Raw genomic sequence first — 19,729 nt, 5'->3', positions numbered from 1 at the left:
GGTGCCCCCTGTCCCCTTATATAAAGGAGTGGAGGAGGGGAGGGCCGGCCCTCTCTATGGCGCGCCCTAGGGGAGTCCTACTCCCACCGGGAGTATGATTCCCCCTTTCCTAGTACAACTAGGAGTTCTTCCAAGTAGTAGGATTAGGAGACAAGGAAGGGGAAGAGGGAAGAGAAGGAAGGAGGGGGCGCCGCCCCTCCCCCTAGTCCAATTCGGACTAGTCAATGGGGGGGCGCCCAGCCTGCCTGTCCCTCTCCCCTAAAGCCCAATAAGGCCCATATACTTCTTCCCCCGTATTCCCGTAACTCCCTAGTACTCCGAAAAATAACCGAACCACTCGGAACCTTTCCGATGTCTGAATATAGTCATTCAATATATCGATCTTTACGTCTCGACCATTTCGAGACTCCTCGTCATGTCCCCGATCTCATCCGGGACTCCGAACTCCTTCGATACATCAAAACTCATAAACTCATAATATAACTGTAATCGAAACCTTAAGCGTGCGGACCCTACGGGTTCGAGAACAATGTAGACATGACCGAGACATGTCTCCGGTCAATAACCAATAGCGGAACCTGGATGCTCATATTGGCTCCTACATATTCTACGAAGATCTTTATCGGTCAGACCGCATAACAACATACGTTGTTCCCTTTGTCATCGGTATGTTACTTGCCCGAGATTCGATCGTCGGTATCTTAATACCTCGTTCAATCTTGTTACCGGCAAGTCTATTTACTCGTTCCGTAATACATCATCTCGCAACTAACTCATTAGTTGCAATGCTTGCAAGGGTTATGTGATGTGCATTACCGAGAGGGCCCAGAGATACCTCTCCGACAATCGGAGTGACAAATCCTAATCTCGAAATACGCCAACCCAACATGTACCTTTGGAGACACCTGTAGAGCTCCTTTATAATCACCCAGTTACGTTGTGACATTTGGTAGCACACAAAGTGTTCCTCTGGTAAACGGGAGTTGCATAATCTCATAGTCATAGGAACATGTATAAGTCATGAAGAAAGCAATAGCAACATATTAAACGATCGAGTGCTAAGCTAACGGAATGGGTCAATTTAATCAAATAACAACTCCTAATGATGTGATCCCGTTAATCAAATAACAACTCGTTGTCTATGGTTAGGAAACATAACCATCTTTGATTAACGAGCTAGTCAAGTAGAGGCATACTAGTGACACTCTGTTTGTCTATGTATTCACACATGTATTATGTTTCCGGTTAATACAATTCTAGCATGAATAATAAACATTTATCATGAAATAAGGACATAAATAATAACTTTATTATTGCCTCTAGGGCATATTTCCTTCAGGAAGCAACGACCAGAACTGTACCAACCCATCAACCCCAGCCAAGAAAGACCTGAGTCAAGTCACTTGCTTTAAGTGCTAGAAGACCGGACATTATGCCAATGAATGTCCTGAATCACAAAATGGAAATGGCAATGGAAGCTCTGGGAAGAAGCCGAACCCTTTCAACAAGGGACAGGTGAACCACGTTAGTGTGGAGGAGGTTGAAGAACAGCCGGATGCAGTAATCGGTAAGTTTTTGGTTAAGTCATTTACTGCTCTCGTTCTTTTCGATACTGGTGCATCGCATTCATACATATCCAGGGGATTTGTGGATAAGTATAAACTGCCAACCCAAGCCCTTAGGTCACCCATGTTAGTAACCTCGCCTGGAGCAGAATATACGGCTAGTCTATGGTGTGATCGGTTACCATTAAGGATTGGTAACTATGTTTTCCCCTCAGACCTAATAGTATTGGAATCCCGAGGATTGGATGTGATATTAGGCATGGATTGGTTATCAAAGTATGAAGGGAATATTGAATGTGCTAGTAAGTCAATTTTGCTTACCACCCCAGAAGGAAGAAGGATCAAGTATGTATCCCGACATGTGCCAAAGAGGACTCAAGTAAATTGCTTAACAGGAGTTGTGCAGGAGGAAGTACCAGTAGTAAAGGATTTCCCCGAAGTATTTCCAGAAGAGTTGCCAGGCATGCCACCGGATAGAGATATTGAGTTTTTGATTGAGCTATTGCTAGGCACAGGGCCAATATCAAAGAGACCATATAGGATGCCTGCAAAGGATTTGGTGGAAATTAAGAAGCAAATTAAGGAGTTACTGGATAAAGGTTATATTCGCCCAAGTTCTTCACCTTGGGGGATCGCCAGTACTTCTAGTGGGGAAGAAGGATGGATCGTTAAGGATGGTTGTCGATTATCGAGGATTGAATGAACTAACCATCAAGAATAAGTACCCACTACCAATGATCAATGATCTGTTTGATCGATTGCAAGGAGCTAAGGTATTTTCCAAGATCGATCTGCGATCAGGATACCACTAGTTGAAGATACGGGAACATGATATACCCAAGACGGCTTTTACCACCAGGTATGGGCTGTATGAGTATACCGTTATGTCATTTGGTCTGACTAACGCACCTGCATATTTTATGAACATGATGAACAAGGTGTTTATGGAGTTCTTGGATAAGTTCGTCGTAGTGTTCATTGATGATATCCTGGTTTACTCGAAGAATGAAGAGGAGCATAAGGAACATTTGCGTTTGGTTCTTGGAAAGCACAGAGAACACCAATTATATGCCAAGTTTATCAAATGTGAGTTTTGGTTGAAGGAAGTTGGATTTCTCGGACACGTTATATCTGGAGAAGGTATAGCAGTAGATCCCACTAAAGTTGATACCGTGACCAAGTGGGAAGCACCAACCACCGTGGGAGAGATCGGAGTTTTCTTGGACTCGCAGGATACTACCGGAGGTTTATTGAGAATTTCTCAAAGATTGCGAAGCCTATGACGGAGTTGTTGAAAAAGGATACCAAGTTCATATGGACGGAGGAATCTGAGGCTAGTTTTCAGGAGTTGAAGAAACGCTTGGTTACTTCACCAGTGTTGATTTTGCCAGACCAGACCAAGGATTATGAGGTGTATTGCGACGCTTCACGTCGAGGACTTGGAGCAGTGCTTATGCAGGAAGGGAAAGTTGTTTCATATGCCTCACGACAGCTTAAGCCTCATGAGTTGAATTATGCTACGCATGATTTGGAGTTAGCAGCCGTAGTGCATGCACTGAAGATTTGGAGACATTTTCTGATTGGAAACCATTGCGAGGTGTATACGGATCATAAGAGTTTGAAGTATATTTTCACACAGAAGGAGTTGAATCTCAGACAAAGGAGATGGTTGGAGCTCATCAAGGATTATGATATGAAATTGCATTATCACCCCGGAAAGGCTAATGTAGTAGCTGACGCATTAAGCCGTAAGAGCCATGTCAACACCCTAATGTCGGGAGAATTACCAAGGGAGTTAGCCGAAAATCTTTGAGAGTTATGTTTAGAAATAGTCCCGAGAGGCTATGTAGCAGCATTGGAGATTCAGTCTACATTGATGGATAAAATCAGAGAAGCCCAAAGGACTGACAAGGAGATTGCTTCTATTAAGGAGAAAATTAGCAAAGGAAAAGCTAAGGGATTTCGTGAGGATGGACACGATTCCCTATGGTTTGGAGACCGCGTCTATGTACCAAATGATCCGGAGATTAGAAAGCTAATTCTGCAAGAGGCCCATGATTCACCATATTCGATTCACCTAGGAAATACCAAGATGTATTTGGATTTGAAGGATATTTTCTGGTGGACCGGAATGAAGAAGGGTATTGCGGAGTATGTAGCAGTTTGTGATGTATGTCAGAGAGTGAAGGCAGAGCATCAGAAGCCAGCAGGATTGCTACAACCATTGCCGATACCCGAATGGAAGTGGGATAAGCTAGGCATGGATTTTATTACAGGATTGCCCAGAACACGTTCAGGCTATGACTCGATATGGGTTGTAGTCGATCGTTTGACAAAGGTAGCTCATTTCATTCTAGTGAAGACTACCTATACCAGTGCAAAGTTGGCAAAGATATACATGACCAGGATCGCATGTCTGTATGGAGTTCCGAGGAGCATTGTATCAGATAGAGGAACCCAGTTTACTTCAAAGTTCTGGAATCAGTTGCATGAGACTTTGGGAACCAGACTAGAGTTTAGCACAGCTTTCCACCCGCAGACAGATGGACAGACTGAGAGAGTCAACCAGATCTTGGAGGATATGCTAAGAGCTTGTGCGCTAGATTATGGATCTAGTTGGGATGAGAATTTGCCATATGCAGAGTTCTCTTACAACAACAGCTACCAATCTAGTTTGAAGATGGCCCCTTTCGAAGCCTTGTACAGAAGGAGGTGCAGGACCCCATTATCCTGGGATGAAGTTGGAGATCGCCAGTTGTTTGGACCGGATCTGATAAAGGAATCTGAACAGAAAGTGAAATTAATTCGCGACAGACTAAAGGTAGCTCAATCCAGGCAGAAGAGTTATGCAGACTCTAAACGCAAGGAGACAGGTTACGAAGTCGGAGACCAAGTTTATCTTCGAGTATCACCACTTCGAGGAGTTAAGCGCTTTGGAGTTAAGGGAAAACTAGGCGCCACGTTTTGTAGGCCCATACAAAGTGTTGGAACGTATGGGAGAAGTAGCCTACAAGTTGGAATTACCCGAAGGACTATCAGGAGTTCACGACGTGTTTCATGTATCCCAGTTGAAGAAGTGCCACGTAGAGATGACTGACATACCGCTGAGGGATACGGTACCACTGGAAGCAATTCAGTTGGACAGTGATTTGACCTATGAGGAGAAACCAGTCAAGATTCTTGAGTATGCTAGTCGAGTCACCCGCAGCAAGGTTATCAATTTTTGCAAAGTTCAGTGGAGCCACCACACGGAGGATGAAGGCACTTGGGAACGAGAGGAAGATTTGTTGAAGGACCACCCTCACCTATTTTCTAGCCAACCCGAATCTCGAGGGCGAGATTCATCTTAAGGGGGGTAGGTTTGTAACATCCCAAATTTTCAATTTGGAATGTTATACACTAGATCATCATTGCATATCATATTTATTGCATTTTTTTCGATCCTAGAAATGTTTCGCAACTCAAGGACCCTCGAAGAGAGTTGGGGATTTCGTTATTTTCATATTTGAGTTGTCTCAAATTTTGAAAATAGGATCATTTGATTTTTTTATTTTATCTTCAATAATTTATATTACAAAAATATGAGAGAGGGAATAAAATGACTTTCCCAAAATAAAGGAATATTGAGGATTTAATAAAAAAATCAAATAAGATTTTTTTGGTTTTATTTGCTATTTTATTTGAATTTAGGAAAAATGCGCATTTTTCAAAATTGCATTTAGGCCCCAAATAAATGTTCATCCTGTGCGGCTTGATTTTACAAGCCGGGGAAAATTTATTTCAGGATTTTTGGAGTCCGTTTAGTATTTCTTTTATTTGTTTTTCTGTGCGGAATTAATTTTTTTTAAAAGTCCGAACCGACTCCGGGCCGTACCCGAGTGGGACTCCGCGCGTGGCAGCCTTTAAATAGCGCCGCCCGAGCCCCGCCGCAGCCCACCAGCCCACCCGTGCCCCGCCGCAGCCCACCAGCCCACCAGCCCACCCGCGCCCTAACCCTAACTTTAGCCGCCGCCCCGCCACCGCCGCCGCCGCCTCACGTCGCCCTGCCGCCTCGCCGCCGCCGCCTCGCCCGCTCGCCGTAGCCGCCGCCTCGCCCGCTCGCCGTAGCCGCCGCCTCGCCCGCTCGCCGGAGCCGCCACGCCGCCCGAGGTAGCCGCCGTCACTGGCGGTTTTCTTTAGAAAACCGCCCGGTTTTTTAAAAGTCGTTTATTTTTTTTAGATTTTGTTTTTTTATTAGATCGGTTTTATTTTCGGTTTAGTCTATTTAGTGAGCGTTCGCTCGTTCGTTCATTTTAACGAACGTGTTTGTCATTTAGATCCAATTAACGAACGTTCGTTCGTTAAATTGTTTGTCGTTTTCTTTTTCTCGGATTAAATCCGCGATTTTTCTTATCACGATTTCTGATCCGACTTTCGTTTTAGTATAACTTTTCGCTCGTTTATCGGAATCAGGCGATTCAAGCGCCTGGAGTTTCGTCTTGAAACCCTCTTTCCGTTTAACCAACTTAAACAAGTTTTTGTTCTGTAAAAATTGCCCTAGATCCAGAATAGTAATCAAAGCCTTTTTCTTTTGCCGTTTGTCTTTCGTTGCTTCGTTCGATTTGATTCTTTTTGCCAACCGGAGTTCTTAAGTTGAACTTTTTGGTTATATCTCTTATTTGAGTTTTACCTGTGCATTACTTGAGTATTTATTGTATGCTTGTTTGTTTGCGATAGAGTACCCGGAGTGCGCCGCTTGTTACTTCGAATCACTAGGTTTCCTAGATCATCAGCAAGGCAAGTAACACTTTGATCATACCTTCTACTGCCCAGTTTTATTGCATTAGATCAATCTCTACACATTGCATGATTAGGATCTAATTAAATTGTGGGTTTAGGAAGTAGTTGAGGTAGTACCTATTACCTGTTTATTATCAAACCTTGGGAGTTACTTCTATGTTTTCTTACTATTGCTATGCTATGCTAGTAGACGTGGATTGGGTGAGTGATATCCATGACAGATGTGAGATTTCTTTTAAACCAATGGTTTATTTAAGGTGGCAACTTAAATACACATCTGGGTGGATTGAGGTACCTGGGTATTCCAGGATTTCCTGTTTTCTTTTGGACCGCCACCCAGGCTCAAAGGGATCATGAGACAATTCATGCTAGAAACTTCTGTGTGCAGCCACAAGCTATTATGGGCTCTAGCATAGTTGACTAAGTCGTGCGAACTCTTACAGTGGTAGACTAGCAGATGTAGGGGATGTAGGTGGTACGGTCTACCCGATCATAAGGTGCTAGCGCTTCTAAAAGACTATGTCTCGGTCATCCGTTTCTCAAACACCCTGTAGTGCGAGAAATCCAACGGAGGAGATCGAGTCTTGTGGGAAAAAGTGCGCAAACCTCTGCAGAGTGTATAAACTAATCATGGTTAGCTGTGTCCCCGGTCATGGACATCTTGAGTATCTAGTACTTGGATTATCATGTGAATCTCAACATGTTACTATAAAATTAAGTTTGACGGGTTTGTTTAATGATGTTTAATTGGGATTGAGAATGCTGTCAACCATTCTCAATGTTTAACAACCACCATGATAGTTAAATAAATTTATTCCTTTGCAGTAGGGAAAAATTGGCTTTTCGCAAAACTGTAACCATAGAGCTTTCCACCAGCCAAATATGCATATAGTATAGCTGTTTCATTCCATTACTCTCTATGTGTTACCTTGCCAGCATATTCCATGTGCTGACCCGTTTTTGGGCTACAACGTTAATGTTGCAGGCTTTTCAGACGACGATTAAGGAGTTTTAGGTCGTGGTTCTATACTCAGTGATGCCGTTGGAGTTGATGGACGCACTTATCTTCTAAGCCTTCCGCTGTTATCGTTATTAGATGGCCTTAAGCCATATTTATTGTAATAAGTTCTCTATTGAGACACTCGATGTAATAAGTGTGTGATTGCTACTCTGTTATAAATCCTTCAAGTACTGTGTGGTGTCAGCATTACTGATCCAGGGATGACACCGGAGCACAGAGATTGGACCGTTTGAGGTCTGGTCGCTACAGAGGTGGACGAGGATGGTGAGGGCATTGTCAATGCACCAAAAGGAAGAGCGGGCAATTACACCAACGCCGAAGATATCTTACTATGCAATACTTGGTTGCAAGTGTCGAGGGATCCATCCATTGGAGGTGATCAAAGTAGAGATGTTTATTGGAACCAGATGAAGGAACACTTTGATGTTCGCAACGTGAGTGAAACTGACCGCTCCAACCGATCTCTTCGGTCCCGGTGGTCGACAATCAACAAGGATTTTCAAAAGTGGGCGGTCGCACCAAAGCTAGTTGACAAGTTGAACCCAACACTACTAGGAAAAGGGCTAGTAATGGCGCACCAGTTTTGCCCACTAATGGTGCACTGCTGGTGCGCCATTAGTATCACGCCACTAGTATTTCTTACTAATGGCGCACCATTAGTATCTGGTATACTAATGGCGCACCGACCAATGCGCCATTAGTATAGAACACCATGCGCCATTAGTATGCCTCCCAGGGGGCCATATTTAACCATGTGCTTTGGCATACTAATGGCGCACTGTTGGGTGATGCGCCATTAGTGTGATTATAACAGTGCGCCATTAGTGTCTTGTGTGGTGTGCCAGTAGTATGAATATTAGGGATTTTTTTTCATTTCTGATATTTTCACAGGTTAAAAAATATTAGAGATAACATACAACACAGATCTACTTAGCTTACATACAGGGGGCCATATGTAACGATGTTACCTGCGTCCACCAGATCATATCCAACACACAAGTTTCATCATATATACATACATAGCCAACACATAGTTCCATCGTTACATATTACAAAAGTTTCATAATGTTCATTCAACACCGTTATCCATCAATTCACAAAAGTTTCACATTGATACAAAATAAAAACACAAATGGAAAAGAAGCACTCCATCCATGCAAGCTTCCGTGAATTAAATCAAATATGCAAAATGATAAACAAGAAGTTAGAAGAAGAAGAAGAAGAAGAAGAGAAGAAGAAGACTAGAAGTAGAATAAGAAGAAGAATAAGAAGAAGACTATAAGCTTATTATGTAAACTTGATCATTTTGTGCTAACATAAGTAATTTTGGAGCTAACCTATAGGAAACTAAGCATATAAGCTCTAAGTTAGCATATTAGAGCCAACTTAAGTAAAATGAAGCTAACCTATGTCATTTTGGATAAGAAGAAGAATAAGAAGAAGACTATAAGCTTATTATGTAAACTTGATCATTTTGTGCTAACATAAGTAATTTTGGAGCTAACCTATAGGAAACTAAGCATATAAGCTCTAAGTTAGCATATTAGAGCCGACTTAGGTAAAATGAAGCTAACCTATGTCATTTTGGATAAGAAGAAGAATAAGAAGAAGACTATAAGCTTATTATGTAAACTTGATCATTTTGTGCTAACATAAGTAATTTTGGAGCTAACCTATAGGAAACTAAGCATATAAGCTCTAAGTTAGCATATTAGAGCCAACTTAGGTAAAATGAAGCTAACCTATGTCATTTTGGATAAGAAGAAGAATAAGAAGAAGACTATAAGCTTATTATGTAAACTTGATCATTTTGTGCTAACATAAGTAATTTTGGAGCTAACCTATAGGAAACTAAGCATATTAGAGATAAATAGGTAACTAAGTATATATATATATATATATCATTTTGGAGATCTGACATACCTGACATAGTTCAGTTCTCATTGTTCTTCTCCTTCTCCTTCCTCAGCCTGATGCGCCAAGAGCGGCGAGGCGGTGGAGGCAGTGGAGGCAGCTGTGGGATGTAGTCTTCTACCACAATTGGCGTGGTCATGTCGCCCAGCTGTGGGATCGCCGGCGCCACCACCGGTGCGTGGTAATTGTCAGGCACCACTACCATCGCGAGGCCACCCTCAGCCACCACCATCTCTTGCCCATGGTCAGCCACCACCATCTCTTGCCCATGGTCAGCCATCACCATCTCTTGCCCATGGTCAGCCACCACCATCTCTTGCACCTGGTCAGCCACCACCATCTCTTGCCCTTGGTCAGCCACCACCAGTGCTAGGTCATCCTCAGCCTGATGCCCATCGTCATCCTGCAGCTCCTCATCCCCACTCTGCTCCTCTTCTCCCCCACTCTAGTCCGGATCATCCTTCTTGTTGTCTTCGCTGCTGCCAGAATCGCTACTGCTTTCGCTAAGGCCAGAATCGCTATTGCTTTTGCTACAGCCATAATCGCTGCTGCTTTGGCTGTAGCCAGTGTCGCTGCTGCTGCTCCCATTGCCTGTCCAAATGCAACAATGACCGTTAACAATCGATGTGAGACAAAGCCAAATATGGAGGAATAAGAAGAGGCAGAACGCACTGGCATGTTCATCTTCAGCGTAGCGCATGCGACACATAGTCTTGTTGAAAACCTTCACGATGAGCATCGTGGCGTCATCGTCGTACCTCAAGAGAAGAAAGTACCCGGTCCGCAGGTCGTAGGCACTGTAGAACTTCTCCCAGCCACGGCACAGGTACATGTGGCCCTCCTCGATCACCAACTCCACGTCCCACAGCCTGCGAACCCCGCTGCCGGCCTGTCGGAGCTTCACATTATCTGGCGGATCTTCACCCAACATCTTCATAAAAGCGTCAGGCAGCCTCTGCAATTTGGGACAAGGAGTGATGTAGCAAACAACAAAGTTATGATAATGAGATGGGTGAAGGGGAGATCTCTCGTTTTATATACCTGCCTCGTGGCTGATACTGAAGAAGAAAGTATGATAGTGAAGAACTCGAAAGCATCCAACTTGTACTCCGGTGAGGCAGAGCGGCGGTGGCTGCTTCCCCCCATCTCTGATAAGAAGCAGAAGAGACCAATTAGTACCCTTACAACATTATAGCAGCATAAATTTTGAGCAGAAGATAATCAACATTAGTCGCAAGTACCCCATATGTCCTATTTTTAGCAAAGTCATGCTAAAATTCACGAAAAATTTCAGCATGACCTTTGCTGAAAATAGGACATATGGAGTACCCGAATTTGCCAGAACGGAAGTTAATCGACATTCCGGCAAACTCAAGGGCCTCTCGGGGTACCTGCAATATCATTATCCCCGCGTAATGAAGTCGCCAATGGGTCATTTCAGAAGATCACAAGTAGCATCATCACAAGTACAACATCATCTATAGCTTTATATTAACAAAGCACCAGCACATATACAAAAGACCACTTATGGCAACAGTATGGTTTATATCAGATTCAGAGTTAGAAACAGGAAAAACTGGTGCTTCAAAGCCTACTGGACACAATTTACATCTATCGGTACGGGATGTCCTGACTAATTTCAAGTGTTCACAGGTGAACTTGTACCATGGATGAGCCTAGTGCTTCATTAGTCAACTGAACAGAGATAACAGGGCATAACACCATACATAAAGTGATGATCATACATACTACTGTCCAAGCAAATTAACTGAATAGTATTGTGTCAAGTTCAGTTTAAAAATTCAGTTACTGCTTGAGTGATTTGACACCAAAAATTACTCCCAAAAATTACAATGACTGTATATATTCACTGTACAGGCTGTCAAGTTCTATTTCAGCTCAAGTTTCATTACAACACAAACACTGTAATTCATCTGCTCACAGAAAAATTAATAATCAAAATCAAATTACAATAGGGGTCCCAGGTTTGACCCCATGATATGTGCTATCCTGGGATTATTCCTCTTCTGAACAAACCATCATGCATCATTTTCCAACCAAGGCATAGCTCAGGAAAACCACTTGCTTTGACCAGAACTAGCTGATTACCCCAAATCTCATGGTAAAATTAGCAAGGCAAAGCATTTCTCTTACATGACCATAGCAAGAATGACACACTACATATAATCTGGTGAGATAGCAGCAGCAATCTCAAAAAAAGCGGAGACATCATACATACCACCTGAGCATCGCCCACAGACATCCAGGTACATCACCCACTATTATTGCCTATAAAAAGGCCTAATATCCACTAGTATTGCCTATTGATCATATACTACCTACTCATATTTTATTCAGTCATTTTACCAGTTGTTTAACCACAGATTAGGGTCTGTCTAGGAGGTTAGTCAATGTAAAAATTGAAAAGCTAGCTAGCAGTACAGTAAGCAGCAGCAGTATTAGCATAGCAGTAGGGCAAGAGCTTCAGCAGAAGCAGCTCAGGCAGGCGCAGGGGCGCGCGCGGGACGGCAAGCAGGGCCGGCACGGCTAGGTGCGTGCACGGGTGTGCAAGGCAGCGAGCGGCCGACGGAGGCAGCAGCGGAATGGGGAATGGTGGAGAGAGGGAGAAAGGAGGAGAGGTACCTGGTCGCCGGAGGGGTCGGGGTCGGGGTCGGTGTCGGGGTCCGAGCTCGTCCGGGTCCTCGCTCGCCGCGGTCGAAGGAGAGCAGGGGCCGGTGGCGGAGGACGGCAGGGGTAGGCGGGGTGGGTGCATCGGGGTTGCGCTCGCCGGCTGCTGCAGGGGCCGGAGGAGGCCCTCGCTCGTCGAAGGAAGGAGGAGAGGAGAGGAGCGGGCGGTGCGCGCTCGGCCGATCCTGTTCGGGGGGCGCGGGGGCGGCGGGGGTGGAGTCCCGCGGGGGTCGGGGCGGCAGCGTCGGGGCAGCGCAAGACCACAACGGCGGCGGCGGCGCCGACGGCGTGCAGGCGCGGCGGATAGAGGGGGCGGAGCAAGGGGGCGGCGGCGTACGTTTGGGGTCGAGTGGGGGGATCTGGCGAGGGAGGGAGGCCACACAGTGTGAGGGGAATAGGTGGAGTGGGGGAGGGTTAGCAATGGCGCACCTCCCCTAGTGCGCCATAAGTACGACGATTCTAATGGCGCACCTCCCCCTGGTGCGCCATTAGAATTTTGTTTTAATTACTAGCCCGTCTGGTCAGGTTATATTCCACCTAACCCTATCTCCATCAAAACACGCCCACTAGCCTGACTGGTCAGCACACAACACACACACTAGGAGGTCCTGGGTTTGATTCCCAGGCTCCCCAATTTTTGTTTTTATGCATTAAAAATGCTGTTTGATATTTATTTGTGTTTAAATATGTTCAAACTTGTTTAAATCATAACAGTAATATTTTTTATAAAAAAAGTAATAATTTTTTATAAAATATCATCAAATTTGTTATTTGAAAATATAATCATTTTTTTTTTGCAATTTTAGTTGCATTCACTTGTGACGGTGGATGATTTTTGGATGTAACTTTTCGAGTAGATGATTTTTCATATAAAAAACTTTTTAATCCGAGTTCGTATGCAAAAGTTATGCCCATTTTACAAATTTCAGAGAGATTTTGCAAATAAAGTCGAAATTCATATTTGTAAATTTTCCCAACAACTAGACCACATATCACATAGGAAACTTATTTTCTTTTATTTTTTTGACATTTCCATCATTTTCTTTTCTTTTTTTTTAAAACTAAAAAGGCGGTCCATGGGGGGGGGGTGCATTCGGTACGTTTTGGGCCAAGTTAGTAATGGCGCACCCTGGGTGTGGTGCGCCATTACTAGTTTTGAAAAAACAATAAAACAAATTCTGATTTTTTTTAAAAAAAACTTAGTAATGGCGCACCAGTTGACAGTGCGCCATTACTAGTTTTAACTAGTAATGGCGCACTGTCCACTGGTGCGCCATTACTAGTTTTGAAAAAATAAATAAAAAAATTTGGAATTTTTTTTGAAAATAATTTACTAGTGGCGCACTGTGGATGTGGTGCGCCATTACTAGTTTAACTAGTAATGGCGCACCACTCCCACGGTGCGCCATTACTAGTTTTGAAAAAAAATGAAATTCTTTTTGTTACTAATGGCGCACCGTGGATGTGGTGCGCCATTAGTATTTGAACACTAATGGCACACCAACACATGGTGCGCCATTAGTATATACTAATGGCGCACCACATGTCTGGTGCGCCATTAGTGTCATTTCCATCTATAGCCCTTTTCCTAGTAGTGCAAGTGGCACCAATGAGGACGATAGAGTAAGTGGCATTTCATCCATGTTCATCATACTTGTTGTTGGTGTTTGAAGTGCTAACTTGTTTTGCTTTCATGTAGTACAACATTGCACAAAACTTGTTCAAAGGAGAGGAGAAGAGGACCAAGAAGGGGAAGATCAAGAAAGAAAGGCCATTTACCTTGCCTCATTGCTATGACGTGTTGAAGGATGATGAGAAATGGAAGAAGCGTGATGATTTGGATGATTTGTATTTGAGCAACAAACGCAAGCGAACAATTGAGTTGGATGATGATGATGAGGGGGGGGGGGGGGTGCATCAAGTGATGACGGCAAGAGAAGCCCCACACCCAACTCGGTTTCATACTTGAAGCCAAAACGACCGGATGGGTGCAAGAAATACGCGAAAAAAAGAAAAAGAAGAAAGGAGATGATGAGCTCAAAAATGCTATGGAATCTATTGTGAAGGCAAGGAAAGAAGCCAACGAGGTGAGGAAAATGGCAAGGAACCAAGATGCCGCGGCCAGGGAGAGGAGGTTGGCGGCCGAGGAGAGGAAGATGTCTTTGGAGGAGAGGAAGGTGAGCAATGAGGAGCGAACTAGATTGTTGGAATGGGAGAATCACTTGTTCTTCTTGGACACATCTATCCTCAATGAGGCGCAAAAGGAGTATGTCAATCTTGCCCATGAAGAAGTATTGATCCACAAAAGAGCCATGATTTGCGCAATGGGTGGCGGTGGACTTGGCGCCATGGGAGGCATGGGTGTCTTTGGAGCTACCATGGGCGGCTTAGGTGCCATGGGTGGCTTTGGAGCTGCCATGGAGATCATGGGAGGCATGGGTGGCTTTGGAGGACCCCCCGGCGCCATGGCCGCCATGGGAGCAATGAGTTTTGCGTCTCTCATGGGAGGCATGGGTGCACCTCCGGCCGCCATAGGCAGAATGTCTTCCGGTGTGCCTCACACACCTTCCCATGAAGATGTCGTTGAAGATCTTGCCAACACCGTCTGAGCTTCACGTGACGTGGTGCGCGACAATGATGAGGATGAGGAAGAATCATCTTCGGAGAAGGAAGAATCGTCTTCGAAAGATGAGGAGGAAGAATCATCTTCGGAGAAGGAAGAATCGTCTTTGGAAGATGAGGACGAAGACGAGGCTTGATGTGTCTTTCGTTTGTGCCATGAACTTGGTTTGCATTTTGAACTTGGTTGGATGAACTTGTGGGCATGAACTTTTATTCATCAACTTGTTTGTGTGAAATTATATGCCATGTTCATTGCATTTTGAATGTTTGAAATCCATTTTGTGTCCAAAATGCAACATATGGCATGCGCCGGCGAGTCGCGCGCGCTGCTGGAGCGACGCGCGCTGTATTTTAGCACGTCTGTTGGAGCCTGTCGGCGTTCTGGGAACGGGGGTCCCCAGACTTGCCTGCCTGCGGCCTGCGGCGTGGCTCAAAGGGGGCCCCAGCACGGCCCATCTTCACCAACACAAACTCAAGACCCTCGCGAGGGGCCAAGCCTCGCGGGGCAGACGACACGGAGCTTCCTCAGGCACGGCCTTGTCAGGCTGGCTCACGAGGAGGCGGAGAGATCAAGGCGGGGTACCTCATGACGTGCCTGTGACGCAAGCCATGACGACTCAGGGCGCCAGGCGGGTGCTAGCCCGCGCAGCGTCCTCCTTTCCTCTTTGGTGCAAAGGGGGCAAGCGCAGCTGCGGAGTACTGAGGCACCAGGCAAAGGTTGCCATTTCGGTGCAACGAGACCAATACCAGGAGGACTACGAGATGGAGGTCACCGTGGAGCCCAAGACGGCGCCATCACCAGAGCTTTGCGCAGGCGAAGACTACTTTTGTCAGGATAGCTGATACTTGCTGTCCCCTTTCAAATTAGCCCGCCATTGTTGGCTCCCTTCCTGCTCAATATTTGGGAAGAGGACCAGGGCCTCTATAAATAGGACCAGCCACCCACAGAGCAAAAGGGGGGTTGGGTGGTAGGAAGAAGGAGGCTCGTTAGAGAGGTGAGAAGCAGAGAGAAAGAGAGAGAGAAAGGTGGCTGAACTCCCCCCATCAGTTCATCCCCCCCAGCCAAGAACAGACCCTGGCGAGGCTGTTCTTCCTTGTATTGTTCATCATCATCAGCCCAAGAGGCAATCCACACACCACACACTGGAGTAGGGTATTGCACCACAACGGTGGCCCGAACCAGTATAAACCCTGTGTCCCTTGTGTTGTTCTTTTCATAGCTTTGATCCTAGCGTGGCGGAGGGGTGCAGGTAGGTAGGAGGCGAAATCTCCGCGCGCACCCCAGTGTTCGAACCTCGAGGGTCTTCCGGAACCCGAAATCCGACATTTGGCGTGCCAGGTAGGGGTGCGCCGGAATTCGTCTTCCACCGCCCCGCTCTCTTCCGACCATCACGCTCATGTGTGACGCATGTCGGGCCCGCGCGGAGCGCCGGGCCGCCCTCGCTTCCCGCGTCGCCCAGACAGCCCCTGTCGGCGGGCGTCCTCGCCGTTCCCCATCACCTGCCATCAATGCCGCCACCGGCCCGGCGGGGGACGAGCAGCAAGCATCGTCTCAGCATCCATCCATGCGCCAAGACGGCCGCACCGCGACTCCCTCGCTCGCCCCAGCTGGATCTTCGTCCCGCGCTCTCCGCGCGCCCATGGAGGCTCGGGCTGCACTCATCGCGGCGAACGAGCTCCTGCGCTACCATCCCATCGACGACGTCTACGAAGAATGGCTCGGCCGCGTCGCCGAGCTCGTCCGCGCTGCAGGGGGTTCTTCCGCGCCGCCCGTTCCACTGCACCGCACTCCGCCCCGCGCGGGCGACGAGGCTTCGGCGGCGCCCCGGCCGCCTCCTCCCCAAGAAGACGCCATGGCTCCAAGGCGCGTGGCCCCTGGGCGGAACCCGCTCCGTCAGGTGCCAGCGCGGCAAGCGCAGAGCTGCCAAGAAGTCCCTCGCCCGCCAGAAGCTGCCCGGGCACTCCCTGCTCCAGCATGTCGCGACCATCCTCCTGCTCCGGCGCGTGGGGACATGCAAGACCAGGCTCTCCATCACCCAAGGCCTCCCGTGGCCACAGCAGGCTGCCGCGCCTACACCACCGAGCTGTGCAGCATCGCGTGGCCAGGCAAGTTCAAGCCGGACCTGCCTCCTTGCTACGACGTCACGGCCGACCCTGTGGAGTTCCTCCAACACTACGAGATGGGCATCGAAGCTGCCAACGGAGACGAGAAGGTCACGGCGAACTGGTTTCCCATGGCACTCAAGGACGGGGCCCGCACCTGGCTCCTGAACCTGGAACCAGGCACAATCTCCTCTTGGGAAGAGATGCGCACCCGCTTCATCGCCAACTTCCAAGGTACTCGCGACCGGCCACCCGCCGTGAGCGACATGCGCCGCGTCAAGCAACAACCCGGGGAGACCCTACATAAGTACATCCAGCGCTTCAACAACGCACGCCTCAAGATTCCCAAGGTGACTGAAGAGGCCATCATCTCAGCCTTCTCCGATGGCGTGCGCGACGTCAAGATGAAGGAGGAGCTGGCGATGCATGAAGACCTGTGCACTTCTTTGGAGCTGTTCAACTTGGCGAACAAGTGCGCCAGGGCTGAGGAAGGGCGTCTCTCCCTCCTAGAGCTGCCTGCCGCAGACCCAGAAGAGAAGAAGCTCAAGGCCAAGGAAGTGAAGCGCAAGGGGGCTGCCGTGCTCGCGGCTGAACCAGACACTAAACAGGGCAGAGATCAGCCCGAACCTCCCAAGGGCAGCCGGTACTACGTGTACCACGACCCCCACACCCACAGCACCAGCGAATGCCAAGAACTCCGAGCCGTGCGTGAAGGAAGGATCGGCCGTCGCCCTGACCGTGGTGACCGGGGATACGGCCGAGGAGGAGGAAGGAACGCAGGGCACTTGGAAGACCGTGGCCCGCGCCAGGGGTGGCGCGACCAACCTCGTGAGGATCGCTGGAATGACCCACCTCGCGAGGGAGGCTGGAGGGATCAGCCTCGCGAGGATTGCCCGCAAGGCAACGTAGGCCTCCCACCGCAGCCGCTGCTGCCAAGGAGAAACAAGGACCGCCACCAGGACAAGGAGGATGGGGGCTTCCAGGAGCCGCGCGCGATCACCTACATCCTGGGCGGAGCTCAGGCCCCAGCCCCTCAGCGCATCTTCAAGCAGTTCTCCCGCGAAGTGAATGCAGCCCTTCCCAGGCTCGACGCCACGCGCCCTCTCAGGTGGTCGGTGTGTGCCATCACATTCAGCTCAGCAGATCAACTCAAGTGTGCGGCTACAGCCGGAGTCCTCCCGATGCTTTGTTCCCCAATCATCAGCAACGTGGTGGTCACCAGGACCCTCATCGATGGCGGGGCAGGGCTCAACGTCCTGTCCGTAGAGACATTCAACAACCTCTAAGTGCCCTACAACCAGCTTCAGCCAACCAAGCCCTTCTCCGGTATCACCGACGGCTCCACGGTCCCGATCGGGCAGGTCCGCCTCCCCATCACCTTCGGGGCACGCGACAACTACCGCACCGAGCTCATCGACTTCGACGTCGCTCACATCCGCCTGCCGTACAACGCCATCCTCGAGTACCCGGCGCTGGCCAAGTTCATGGCCGTGACTCACCATGGTTACAACGTCCTCAAGATGCCAGGAAGCGGCGGAGTCATCACGGTGCCCTGTGAAGAGAAGGACGCGGTGTGTTCCCTGGAGCGAGCCTTTCAGGCCGCATCACTGGAAGACCCGGATCGCGGAAGCAGGAGGTTTCCCGAGGCCGCCCCCAAGAAGAAGAAGACATCGTCCGGCCTGGCCCCTCAGGAGGTAGGCCCCTCTGGGCCCGTGCCTGCCCAGGGGGAACCTCCTTCCATCGCATAGGAAAGCGCGCCCGGCGCCCTCCTCAGGCAGGGCTCGGGGGCTCTCCCCCGGAGGGCCACCGACCTAGCAAGGGTCACGAGGGAGGCGCTGAGGCACCACATGGAGGCGTGTTTCGAAGCACGTTTCCCTCAAGGAGGAGCAAGGCAAGGAGATCCAGACCCACAGGAGTTCGTCAGCAAGGCCATTCAGGAGCTACAGGAGTCCAGAGTCATGAGAGGCGACCGCCGCCTACCAGCAGTGGCTCCCCATCTGGGCGAGGATGGCGGGCTGCGCGTCTGCGTCGACGTACCAGGGCTCAACCAAGTTGCCTCCCTGGAGCGCCTCTGGCCCTCGCGAGTAGGGCGCTGCGGAGGTCCACCCCACAGCTACGTTCGCATGCCTTACGGCTTGCCGAGCGCGGCTGACGCGTACCAGCGCCTCATGAGGGGCATCACGGAGGCACAAGAGGCCAGGTGCTCCGCAGCCCTAGCGAAGATGAAGATGGCCAGCGAGGAACCGCCAGCGCCTCCGGAGCCTCCCGAGGCCCCTGGGCCTGGGGGCTCATGAGGATCGGCTTCCGCAGCCCACCGAGCCGGCTACACCAACACCCCTTCGTCTCCAGCGTCATCAGGTGACATCTTTCAAGTTTCACTTCCAGCTGGGAGCGCCCCCAGGGCTGCATTATTCCCAGGCCGCGTGGGTCCGTCCCTGTGGCGTGTATCCCTTTTATTTCACGTCGTTAGCTTACCTTGTTGGGGGCGCCCCTCGGGCTGCATGATCCCCAAGTTGCTCGGGCCTGACCCAGTGATCTCTGCATCTATTTGAACAAATCCACTCCTTCACGGCTAATGTGCTTTACCTAGTTGCCTGCTCAACTGACACCAACTAACGGAACTGCTCCCAAACGGCACGACGCTTGCGCATGGGTCCGTCCCTGCAATGCCGACAAACCTGGATGGCTGAGCTTTGGCCGCGGCAGCCCCGCATAGCATCACCTCGTCAAGCCTTCAGTGCCTCACTACCCTACGGAAGCAACCAATGGCTGACCATCAATTGTTATGGCAACTCCTTGCTCTTTCTATGATGGACCTGCAGGACCTCCTGAAGGAGGTGCGTCAGGCGAGGCTCTTGATGTGTCTCCTTCGCTCTCGTCCGCGTGAACCGCTTGCACGTTAAAGGGGGGGGGGTGCCTGAGCATCGCGACTCAGGGCTCCTACTAGCTCTCCAGCCCTCACCCTCTGGCCTTGACCATGGCATCGCGACCTGGCATACCAGCGACGGCTGAGACTCGCTCGAGGGCCAGGACCCGA

The 19,729-nt window shown here is 48.8% G+C and overlaps 1 pseudogene; it reads left to right on the top strand.

Annotated features, from left to right (window-relative positions):
• Positions 1–14,015: 14,015 nt before the first annotated feature.
• Positions 14,016–14,726, top strand: LOC147978971 (uncharacterized; annotated as a pseudogene).
• The last annotated feature ends 5,003 nt before the right edge of the window (positions 14,727–19,729 follow it).

The sequence above is a fragment of the Triticum urartu genome, chromosome 3A (genome assembly GCF_056163025.1).
Source record: "Triticum urartu cultivar PI428250 chromosome 3A, HENAU_Tu73, whole genome shotgun sequence".
Classification (NCBI taxonomy): domain Eukaryota; kingdom Viridiplantae; phylum Streptophyta; class Magnoliopsida; order Poales; family Poaceae; genus Triticum; species Triticum urartu.
Note: the sequence above shows the minus strand (reverse complement) of the source record. Positions and strands in the feature narration are given on the sequence as shown.